General features: G+C 38.9%; 1 protein-coding gene across 2 annotated transcripts in view; it reads left to right on the top strand.

The window, feature by feature from the left end:
- Positions 1-720: 720 nt before the first annotated feature.
- Positions 721-12,380, top strand: part of AGTR1 (angiotensin II receptor type 1) — a 45,056-nt gene continuing 33,396 nt past the window's right edge. For both annotated transcript variants that reach the window (XM_060297625.1, XM_030873516.2), the window contains exons 1-2: positions 721-946; positions 10,136-10,220. The gene's annotated coding sequence lies outside the window, so the exon portion shown is untranslated. The remainder of the gene's footprint in view (positions 947-10,135; positions 10,221-12,380) is intronic.

Below are 12,380 nucleotides of genomic sequence, written 5' to 3'. Positions count from 1 at the left end.
AGTGTATTATCCTTTTAATATGTTACTGGATTTGATTTGTTAATATTTTGCTGAGGATTTTTATCTACACTCATATGGAAGATTTGTAGTTTTCTTTTCTCCTGACGTCTCATCTGGTTTTGGAATAAGGGTGATACTGGCTTCATAGTGTGTGTTGGAAAGTGATACTTCCTCCTTTGTTTTTTTGGAAGAATTTATATTAATTCTTCCTTAAATATTTGGTCATACTTTGTTTTTTAACTTTTTCTATTTTTACATTTAAAAAAAAACTGTAACTCCAATAGCATGTCCGATAGGAGGAAATGAATGTCCACCCATTCACTCTGTAACAACCCTGAGATTAATCTATGGATCTATGATCCACAATGGTATTGTCAAAGTTTGAGTTACTCCCAGGGAAGAGAAAGAAGTCCCCTAATTAGTCCTTAGAAGTTTCCCAAGTTTAAAAAAAAAAAAAGTAGAGGAATGATCTCGGTGTGAAAAGCTGCTCCTGCAACCGCAGCTCTCTTCCATTTCTCCACTCCTTCCCCCGATGCCGGGCTCTGGGCCTGGTACTCAGATCTAATAAGTGACAGTGGGGTGACTGTGGCATCATCCCGCTTCCGTCAGCATCTGGAGAGGAAAGGGGGTTGGGCCGAGAGGGTCTCCCGGGCGGGGCGGAGGAGGAGGGAGTTCAAAACACAGCCTCGCCCCTGGAACCCTCGAAGCAGCAACGCCCCTCGCTATAAATTTGTAGCTGCCTTCGTAGTGAATGATTCCAGCGCCTGTCAGCCAAGGGCCCCAGGCAGTGGGCGACTGAGCGCCTGGGCGGACGCAAGACTAGCAGCTCTGCCGGCCCGAGGCGGCGATCCATGGGGAGGAACCCGAGCGGACCCCGAGAGTGAGGGCGCACCCCGCACCAGCGCCACCAGCTCGGCCGGACGTGGGCGCAGCGTCCCGAGTGGCGGTGAGTGGCGCGGACTGCCCTGCCAGGCTTGGGGGCTGGGGGCGAGGGTAGTCAGTTTCCTGCCGAGGTGTGAACTGCGGGCGCTGTGCCGGGAGGCTCCAGGGGACGAAGACGAGAGCGAGCTTAGTTCCAACCGGCGCCCACCCCGAGCTGGAGGCCCTTCCCCAAATCAGAGGAGGGGCGTCTGAGTTGGGAAGAAACAATTTGAGCTTGTTTGCCGCATGCCCCAGAAATTTCATTCCGATTTGACACAACTCTATCGAGTACAAGCAAGGAATCTGCAGAAATGGGATGCAGCCAAGTAAACTTTCTTCCCCACGCTTTTAGCTAACTCTTGTCTTTTAAATGTGACCTGAGTGTATGACTCCGCGGGGCGTCCATTTAAAAGTTGTGCCACTTCTAAAAGTGAAGTTGAGCGTCCGTCCCCTGCCTTCCCAGGCCTTGCACCAACACAGCTCACCTCCCCCATACCCCTCTCTGCAAACCATATCGGTGGGTCCTTGGCACAGGATGCCGTGCCCACATCGAATTAATTGGGGAGGGGAAAACCCGGGGCTTCTCCACACCCCAATCCCCACAGCTTTGGCCAGGGCACGTTTGTAACTGAGGGGGATTCTAGGAGAAGCTCTTCTGCTTCCAAGACTGAACAGAACGTCTTGCTGGCCCCTTCCCTTCATCCACCTCTCTACCTAGCACCCCATTCTCCAATTCTCTTAAATATCCAGCCCAATCTCTCCAAAGTGCCAGATGCTTCGTCTCCAGAAGCATCTCCTGCCCTGACTTTGGGCGCCCATTAGAGACCTGGCTATTGAACCCATCTGGGGCCTCTGTACCTAATCTTTGTTTGCTGATGGCTTCATTAAGAATCGAACACTCACTAGTGGCCCTCTGGAGCCCTCTCTTCCTGGTGAACGTTTGGGTGCTCACTTTCCGCTGGGATCACATTTTCGACCTGCTGCGTTTACTCCCAGTGTCATTCCTGGAGGAGAAAGTAACAATGAGGCAGGGAGGAAATCTGGCACCCTGCTTCTCTGTTTTATAACTTTTTTGAGCAACTTGTATCTCCTCTTAAAGGTGCCTCATCCCCACCATGATTCTCTTGGTAGTTACCACCCAAGGACCCTGGGTCTCCTCGGTTTATTCTCCTTAGCATAAGCAGTAACACCTTTATAAGTCTTCTCAAAAAAGGAATCTGTCTGTTTCCCTTGTCCCCTGCAGTGTTTCCCTAGCTCTAAAGGCCCCACCGCGTGGATAATCTTTCCTCAGGCTGTGGTGGAGTCCACCACCCTTTTGGAAGACAGTGCAGGAGCAGGGAAGCACAGAGAGCTGGGAACGGAGACTCCCACTTAACTGGCCATGTGCTGTTAGAGTTATTTCACAACTCTGAACCTCAAGCCCCCGCCTGTAAGTTTCCCTCCAGTGATAAAATTCCTTGATTCCTTTTGTTTCCTAGTTATTGCTTAAAAAAAATAAAAGCCTAAAATAATTACCCTTTTATAGCCCATGTCTGTGGTCCTCAAAACTGTCTAAATAGCTCTCCTGGTAAATTGTCTGGAAAATCATTAGGTCCAAGTGTCCATCCCCCAGATTAGAGTTGGCAATTCCTACAACCTGGCTTAAGGCTCAGGGAGTGGCCCCAAGTTGCTAGATCTCAACATTTGTTAAAGTTTCATGATTGTTAGTGTCAAGTCTGTTATCTACTCTTTTTCTCCCTTTTTTCCCCCGACTTCATTGTTCTTTGTGCCCATCATGAGGCCTTGATTTCTAGCTCGGTTCTTCTTTGATCTTAAACTGAATAAACTGCTCCATCATCCAGCTCGGAAGAAAACTCGTTTTCTTCCACTGATGCCAAAGGAAGACTTGTCTTCCTTGAGTTTTATAAAGTGTCTTTCAGTCACTGTTGCTTTGGCAACGCTCTGCATCCCAAGAGCTCTGAGCTTCAATCTCTCCTATCACTCTCTCGCCCTGCTTCAGTGTTCAAATTGTGACTTTGTGAATTGTTCAGGTTTCTTACTTCTTCGTTTTTTCTTTTCCTACTTTGGGTAAGAACTGTGTGGGTACACCTGTATATAATTTGGGGTGATTTTGCTGCTGCTGCTGCTGTTTATAACTGTTGTTGTTGTTACTATGACTAATTGCTTGCCCTATGCTAGAGGGAAAATAATGAAAGAAAATTTAATCTGCTCCTTACCCAAAGCCCAGGTAAAATACTTAGCTGAGAAGGAGTTTGAAACTCACAGTTAAAATGTGTGGTGCACGTCTCCCATAGTTTTATCTGTGCTGTCACACTGTCCTTTTCATGCAGCTGATAGTTGCTGTATTTTGCTCTCAAGTTTGTTACAGGGACCAAGATCAAGTCCCATAGCACTTAGATGTTTTCGCTGCCTGACACAGGCTCCTGGTCTTCAGCCCCAAGCTCGCTAGTTTACTTGGTCCTTTTCCTGCTCAGTCATGACTGAGCAATGCCAGAGATTCTCCCAAGTGGGCTAGCAAATTAAGAAATTTATTTAGAAGTTTGATGTAAATCCAAGTGTTGTGAAAATTAAAAAGCTGTCTTGAAGACAGCCTGTGGCAATAAACAAATATAGAGCCAGAGCAACAAAATATGACAAAGTATCCAAGGCTGGGTTAGGAACACTCTTCTCCCATGTTATCTAGCAAATTGGAAAAATCAGCTTCCCAACTCATCACCGCTAGAAAGTACTATTATTTTCTTCAAAATGCTTATAAGCTTTCTCTTTCAAAATTGCCTGAAGTCATTGGATTACATGTGTTTCTCTTCATGTAAGTGTTTATTAAAACAGTATACTATAAAGCTCCCATAAGCAAAAGTAAATTTTGTTCCATTTCCAGCCTTAATTTAGCTATCACTTTACATTTTCTATTCTTCATCATTATATGAATTTTAGCTACTAAGACTCAACTTTTCAGTGGCTTAATACACAAAGCCATCTTAAATCTAGGAGTATCTATAGGGATTTAAGGTACTATTCAAATGATTTGGCAAATGACTACCATTATCCTATTAAAGCTCTAAAATACATCTAAAATAAATCACAGCAAAAAAATTATCTAAAGAGCTATAAATTCGCCAGATGTTTTGTTCGTTGGTAGTTAATGACAAATTTGACAATTAGAAAATGAAATATATATCTATAACAATCATAAAAATGATAAGTGAATCTTAACTGTGGTTGTATTAACATTGAAAGTTTTTCTATCTGATTTTGATTCTTTCTCTTGGTAGTAGATGATCACAGAGGGAAAAAAATTCCCTTGAATATGAAAACCAAAATTTCTTTCAAAATATTTTACTAACGAAGAATGCACTATATACTGTAAATGCTGTACAGCTGCTTTATATTATTGATACATTATTTTTATAGCTCAATTTAGAAGAGTTTATTTTTGTTTGTCTGGTTCCTAAATAGGTGTATCATCTAAATGTCTTAAGTAGAAATAAGTGTCTAGAATCTGCCCATTATGGTTTGATTTTTTTTCCCATACTCAAAAATATTTTAAATTGTGTGGCCAATCTCGTAGTTAATTACTTTTCTAACACAAGTTGGAAAAATGGGTAAGAAATAGACATGCTTTATTTTTCATAATCTCATTGTGCCTTCCCATTCCAAGTCCCAATTCTAGGTGTCCTTAAAACTTAAAATCATAGAATTAATAATCATTCAGTTTGGGTCAACTTTTATGGGATTTCTTGTTCATTTTATATACATACACGCTGCTTTGTTCTTCAAATGATGTTAAAGTCTCATTTAGATCAATGAATTAAAGTACTTTGACTAGTGAACTTCAGACTAAGAATAGTAGAGAATACACATTTGGTTCTGCACTTTTACAGAGAGTTAATGATTGCTAATTTCCCCTCTAAGTTTTCTTTGGCTATTTCCCATTTTATATTAATCAGAGCTCCTCTTATCTACCTTGGAAAACGAAGAATTACATCTACAAAATATATCAACAGTAGTAGAAGATACTTAGAGGGAATTCAATGGATCTGAGTGATATTAGGCCCTGAGGACACATCAAAGTATAAAAATGGTCTTTGCCCTAGAGAGATGTTGGTCAAGCTAAGTACATATTTAGATATGGGTCTCTCCAATCATCTCAATGCCGCTGGGGTGGGAAGCCATTTAGAAACAACCCTCCTCCCTCCTACCTTTCAGACTAGGTGGAATGTCTAATGTGGTTACATTGCTTGATTCTAGCTACTTCCATAATAACCACTACAACTTTCCTTTCCCCATGGGGTTATAACTCCTTTGATTGTATGCACCACACCCAATTGCATCCTTGTATTCTGTTACTAAATGCTCCACAAGTCACTTTCTTGCCTGTTTGTTTTTGGCTAAAGCTATGGAAAACATAAAATACATTTTCAGATCCCTATACTGTAGAAGAGAAATGTTAGAGAGAAACCACTTCCTATTACACACAATAAAATGACTTAAAATTGATGCTGTAGTCTTACTAATTGAGGAACTAAGTATTAATACCATTTTTTTAGTCTAAAGCTGTAATGGCAAGGGCAAGGTAGAGAAAAGAGTATGAAAAGGAGAAATGAAAAAGAATAAAAGGTTGAAATATCAAATCAGTGGTTCTTCAGGCTTTAGAGAGCAGGTAAGGCAATATGACAATCACCTGGGGAGCATTTTAAATCTGTACATATGTCTACACTTCCCTTTTTCCTCCTTTCCCCATTTCCCCCTATTGAGAACCACCACATCTATTACAAATTAGAACCAATCTTCCATAATTACCTCAAGTGTCCAGGTCCAGAGACTAGCATCATGGGCATCACCTGGAAGCTTATTAGAAATGCACACTTTCAGACCCCACCCAGACTCACTGAATTAGGATCTGCATTTTAACAAGATCCCCACGTGATTCAAATGCACATTAAAGCTAGAGAAGTACAAGTGGACAGTACCTCTGGCTTGTTCAGAATGATTACCTAGAGGTTCTTTCCTTGGCTTTTTAATAAACAAATTTAATAAAGCTAATATTTATTGAGCACATACAATGTGCCAAACAATATTCAGCCTTTAAATACTGTGTTTTATTTAATCCTCACAACATCCCTATATAATAGTCACTGCCTTATCCCCATCTTATAGATTGGGATACTGAGTAATAATGAGATAAGTAGCTTACCCAGATGTGGTAACTGGTAGAGTCAAGATTTAAACACAAACGTTGATTACTGTGCTCTGAGCCACCAGCCACACTGTCTGCTCTACACTAGGCTGCCTGCTTTTGAAGGCCAATTAATTATATGATAATTTATTTAAAGTTATAACTGGAAATCAAGTTCTGTTTCCCTCATAGCAAAAAACAAGATGTCCTCCATTTTGGTTAACATTTGCCTGTCATCTTACCTTTAACTGCAATAATGAAGAATTCTAGAAATTCCTTCTTTAGTTGGGAAAAAAATATGAAAACTATGACAGCCCATTATTTAAAACTTAAGGTTTGATATCTCTATTTTCCCATAACTTACCTGAAATTTACTTTTTTTCCTTACCATTTTGTGTTCTGATGATCTTTTTTTTAAAAGTACTTGAATTAAACAAGCCATTTCCTACATATATAAACCGTTCATCTTTCCAACTCAAATTATATATCACTCTTTCAGCTTTTAATATAAACACTTATTTACCTATAGGCATAGTTTACAAAACTTTAGCTGAATATAGTTACTAATCAGTCAGTCTGCAAACAAGGGTGACTTATTTTAAGCCAACGACTCCCCAGATGATTTAGTCTCTGAAAGATTTCTCCCAATACATATAGATTGAGAGTTGTCAGTTGGATCTGGTCAAATGTCACTGATGTTGGTCAAAAGTTTGAGGTGATGGGCTTCCCTGGTGGTGCAGTGGCTGAGAGTCTGCCTGCCGATGCAAGGGACATGGGTTTGTGCCCCGGTCCGGGAAGATCCCACATGCCGCGGAGCGGCTGGGCCCGTGAGCCGTGGCTGCTGAGCCTGGGCGTCCGGAGCCTGTGCTCGGCAACGGGAGAGGCCACAACAGTGAGAGGCACGCGTACCGCAAAAAAAAAAAAAAAAAAGATTGAGGTGAGTCTGGGCTCCCTGTGATCATGTTTGAGAGAAGAGGTGTGTCAACGGGACTGAGCAGCCATGATTTTCTCCGTGATAAAGGGACATCCTTAGGAGACAGAATTTCACCAGCTGCTGCTTAGATCTAGAACTTCCGGCAGTGCTAACAGTACAGCGTCTCCCTTGTAAGTTATGGCTGAGGGCGAAATCAACCCAGCGGTGCCATAAAGCCAAGTAGCAAGGGAACTCGTGCCCAGGAGACATCCTGCATGTTAGCAGGCAGAGTTTCTTAGTGCTAATAAATGATAACGTCCTAGTGATTCTCTTATGACCCTTTAGAGTCCTGCTTGTCTCACTAACCCCAAATATCTGTGACTGTGGCTGAATATAATCTGCACCAGGTTTTTTCCTAAATAAATTGAAAAAAAAAAATCTCACAGCATTTCTTCTAGTAAACTTCATTCGTTTACAATTTTATTATCACACACGCTTTTCTTCACTTTTTGACCCAAACTCTTCTTGTTATACAATTCAAATGCATCTTACATGCTTCTGAATTATGTGGGATGCCGCTAGAACAAGAATGGTCCATTAACCCAGCTTTAATAATCTAATTCTCTTTCCATTCAAATGATGTCATGTCACATAAAACACACTGTACCATGATGTCTTCCAGCACTTAACCTTCACACAGTTAATTACTGCCACTTTATCAGGAATGGAAAAGAATCTGATGTGATTTCTACGTAATGATTTCCTGAATGTGTCCTAGTGTTTGATTTACTGGGTTAACAGAATGGATTTTTGAGAGAAAAACAAAGCTACTCTTTTAAATTCCCATTACATTAAGCCATATGATGAAACATTATATAGTCATTATATATTTTTATATAAATATATTTTAAAACATTTAGTGACAAGGAAAGATAATCACAAGTAAATATAGCAACATATAAAACATAAATCGAGTGAGAGCCTGTGTGTGTGTATGTGTTTGATAGATTCTTGTCAAGGTGCCATTAAGGTCTTACTTGGGTCACTGGTATTCTAATGAAAATAGTTTAGTTATATTAGCACTGATTTGTGAGTAAGTCACTGATATATTTTTTAAATGCCTGCATATTTGCGGAACAGATAAAAAGTACTAGGAAAAATATATAACAAATCTTAAATGCTTTTGAGGATTATTAAGATCAAGGCTAAGATCAAAGGTGACTTTTTTCTTTCCCCCTTTTTTTTTGCATGGGCTTTCAAAATTTCCTATAATGAACCTCTATTATACTTCATACTTGCTGTTTATCTTGGAATTTCTTTTCCTTTCCCTCCAACTCACTGTAGATTTCAGATTGTAGACGCTACTGTTAACCCTCTGGAGAATGATACTGGCAAGTCAGCCCTGTCTCTGTTTTCTTTTTGTCCCTAAGGTACACTAGAGCCTTACAAGAATCCACAGATTTTACACCAGAGTGGTATTTTATAGGAAGGATCATCTAATGGGAAAATCTTTGCTATAACAACAAAATCACCAAAAAATTGGGATAAAAATAGATACTTCTAATGCCAAAATTCTCCTATATCTCCTGTTATCACAATGTGATAGTAAAGCTGGTGTACATTGTTGTTTAAAAAAAAAAAAGCAACCTCTACACAGTCTTCTTGAATAACTCTTTAACTTTAAAAAATTTCCTACTTAAAAAAGTCCCCAAATCTATAATGAAAAATACTGATGAATTTGGCTACATTAAAAAAAAACTGAAATGGTTGTATATTAAAAAGCACCATAAACAAAGTCAAAAGATAAACAAGAACTTGGGAAAGCTATTTGCCCCACATTATATGTAAAACGCCCATTTTCAACATGAGCTCTTTCAAATGAGAAACAATGAACAACCCAATGGAAAAATGAGCAAAGGCCAAGACTGGGCAAACTAGTAGAAAAATGACTACAAAAAATAAGAAAACAAAAAGAAGCTCAACCTCATTCATAACTAAAATAATGCAAACCAAAACAAACATATACTTTTCACTTATCAGCCAGAAAAAAATTTAAGATTTGATACAAGCCAGATTTTTGGTATCATAAATTCATGTAACCTTTATAGAGGACATTTTGTAAGTATCTTTCAAAAACTTAGAGTGTATAAACAATTTGCATCAACAACTATATTTGGAACTTATTCTACTGATATAATCATATAAGTACAAAAATGCATATGTATAAATATGATCATTGGGCGTTTTTTTAAGCATCCAAAAAGGGAAATTGGAAAAAAAAAAAACAACCTTACAGTCCATAATAGGGGCTGGTTAAATAAATTATCATATTTCAGTACAATGAATGGAATACTATATAGCTATTAAAATGAATGAGTTAGATTTATGTATACTGATGTAGAAAGTTCTGCTAGCATATTATTAAGTTTAAAAAAAAAGGAAGCAAGGCACAGAACATATAATGTATAAAATGAAAAAACATGGATATACACATTTATATGCACGTATATACATTTTTTAAAGTCCTAGAGGGGTACATAAGAAACTATTAGTAGTAAGTATCTCTGGGAAGTGGATGTGGAGAGACAGAGTTAAGAGACGTGTACTTTTGTTTTATATGTTTCTGTAAGTTGACACTTATATCACAGGCATCTATTACTGCAATGAAAGATTAAAACTGAAAACATCTTTTTAAAAGATTCTTTTTCAAAATTATGGTACAATAACACTTGTATAAGCTCTAGAATCATAGCAAAGTTTAAATGTAAATTCACAAGTAAAAATCTAATCTATTAGGATATTTCTTATATTTAGTAGTTATGTCTACAGAAATGCCTTAGAAGATTGCACTGTTTTTGACCCAGAAACAGTCTTTTTCTCCTTCTCTAGCGTTCATGTAAAAGGGTGTGAGGGAAGATGTCGACTATAAGCAGGAACAGGACCAGGTCAGCCACTCAGCAGAGCCCAAGTCTATATAAGGAAGAATATGTTCTTGATGTCAACCAGATGGCTTCATTACCTTCAAAAACTTTCTTAAGATGTAGTGTTAATGCTTATTTTATAAATTAGAAAATTAAAATCTGACCATATTCAGTGAATCTCATTTATCTTCTTTTTCTTTCCAGATTTAATACATGATAAATTGGTCTAAAATGGCTGAGGTTTTATCTGAGTAAGTCACTGAAGCCATCCCAGAAGGTCTGCATCCAGGTAAATGTCTTACACCTATAATGCTGTGTCTGTCAGTAGTTTTCTCTAACGTGTCAACAGTGAAGGTAGCACAAAAAGTCACATATGCCATTGTCAGGTGACAGAAACAGAGGAGGCAGAAAAGAATGAAGTTCCAGTCTTACCCCATCCCTTCCAATATACAGCTTAAGAACATATATATTAATATGATTTTCAATATAAACAGTCTCAGAATTACCAAGATATTCATGTATTGATGATAAACCATGTGAGAGATGTGCAAACCCTTGGCGAGGATCTCCTCATGGTCATAGGCCAATTGCTCTGACCAGTGCGTTCCATGCTACATAGGGCTTTAGTAGGGCCAGGAGGAAAATGACTGTGCTCTCTCATCGGCCACCAAATGGGGAATCGGGGCTCTGTGATGCCCCAGCACTCACTTCTAGAGGCAGGCATATGTCTAAACACCATAAACCTTGAAACTACCTGCTCACCTTCAGAAAACCCGAATGTCTCAGAGTCTTATTCTTACAAAAGTCTCCCTTACTCCAGTAAGATACAGGAAAAGGGCTCTGAAATTGGATATAGAGGTGCCCTTTAATTCCCATGCAGGTTAGCCCCCTGGTAGATGTGAGTCCTGTGGAGTCACACGGCGGGGCATTACACTCAGAACCTCAGAGGGCAGCTAGAGACTGCTCTGTTGGTCCAACTCCTATCACATAGGCCTGAATGATATTTTTCATAAAAAGACTCCTGGATTTACCGGGCTAGCAGGACTTTTTTCTCCTGATGTAAATTCGGCTCAAAGAACAAGCCCTCAGCTTCCCAAACTAACAGGGGAGACACTCCCTAGTTCCTCCAAGGAGAATGAAAAGAGTAGCTTGTCCCATTCTGAATATGTTGTGATTGCATTTTATCAGAGTAGAAGGTAGATAAGATAGGTGGTGGGTTACATATGTTAGAGGTGACTAGTCTTTTTGATTGACAAGTAGGAAACACTTGCTGGAAGGCACTCCACAGTGGTGTTAGGAAACTATTTAGGACCGCTTTAATCTTGGAGACTAAACTAGTAACATTCTACAGAGTTCTGCCACTGGAAATCTTTAGGGGTTTTTTTGTGAGGTGTAGTTAAACCTAGGAAGCTGAGCTGTGCATGTTTTCAGCAAAAATCCAGCTCTGGAAAACGTACATTAAAATCTATTGAATCAGTTAGGAAGACACCAAGACAGGAAGCTTTCTTTTGCATCCTAAGAGTACGGATCAGAAGGAACTCTTTGTCTGTAACACCCCATCAGCCTTAAGGCAGAAGAATCGGGACAGCAATATGGGGGGCTCCTACTGGAAATGATTCTTAGACCATCCTCTCTTCTCCTGTATTTTGGAAGCCCCATCAGTTTCTGATTAACATTCCCATATTTGTAGCAAAATTTTCCAAATAACTGTGACATTTTGCTTACAAATAAGAAAACACTGAACAAAAACATTGTGTAAAATTTTAAACTTTTTCAAAATTTTAAGGTTCAAATGAATGAGCAAAACATACTTAATTCTAAGACTTTTTTTTTTGTTGTTAAAGAACTAATGCCATACCAATTCTGCCACTAACTAGCAACTTTGCCTTTGGTTTCCTGTGAAAGAATCTTCAAGGCCCCATCCCAATCCATGGTCACTATATTGAAATACAAAAAGTGTTTTCCAAGGGCCTTCTGAACTTTGTATTGTCACTTTAAAACTTTCACCAACTTACAACTACAGAACTTTGATCTCTTATTGATTTAAACCAGTAATGTGTAAACAGCATTTCAGAGCTTGTTTTATTGAACCAAAAATATTTAGGTTGAAATCTACTTATGAAAAATGGGAAAACCTGGTTCGGACATAGAATAAAGAACATGTTCAGTAGCTTAAAATCTTTGGTAACCATTTGCCCCATGTGGCTATTTAAATTAATTATAACAAATGAAATTAAAAACCGAGTTCCTCAGTTGTACTAGCCACATTGCAAGTTCTCAATAGACACATGTAGTTAGTGGCTACTGTATTGAATGGCACAGATATAGAACATTTCTATCACTATGGAAAGTTCTATTAGACAATACTATCATAAACAAACTATTAATAATGCAGTGGACTTCCACTGCTACTTGGCAAGAAAGTTTTGTGCTCTTTTATACTTATTTG

Source organism: Globicephala melas, chromosome 4 (genome assembly GCF_963455315.2).
Source record: "Globicephala melas chromosome 4, mGloMel1.2, whole genome shotgun sequence".
Classification (NCBI taxonomy): Eukaryota; Metazoa; Chordata; class Mammalia; order Artiodactyla; family Delphinidae; genus Globicephala; species Globicephala melas.
Note: the sequence above shows the minus strand (reverse complement) of the source record. Positions and strands in the feature narration are given on the sequence as shown.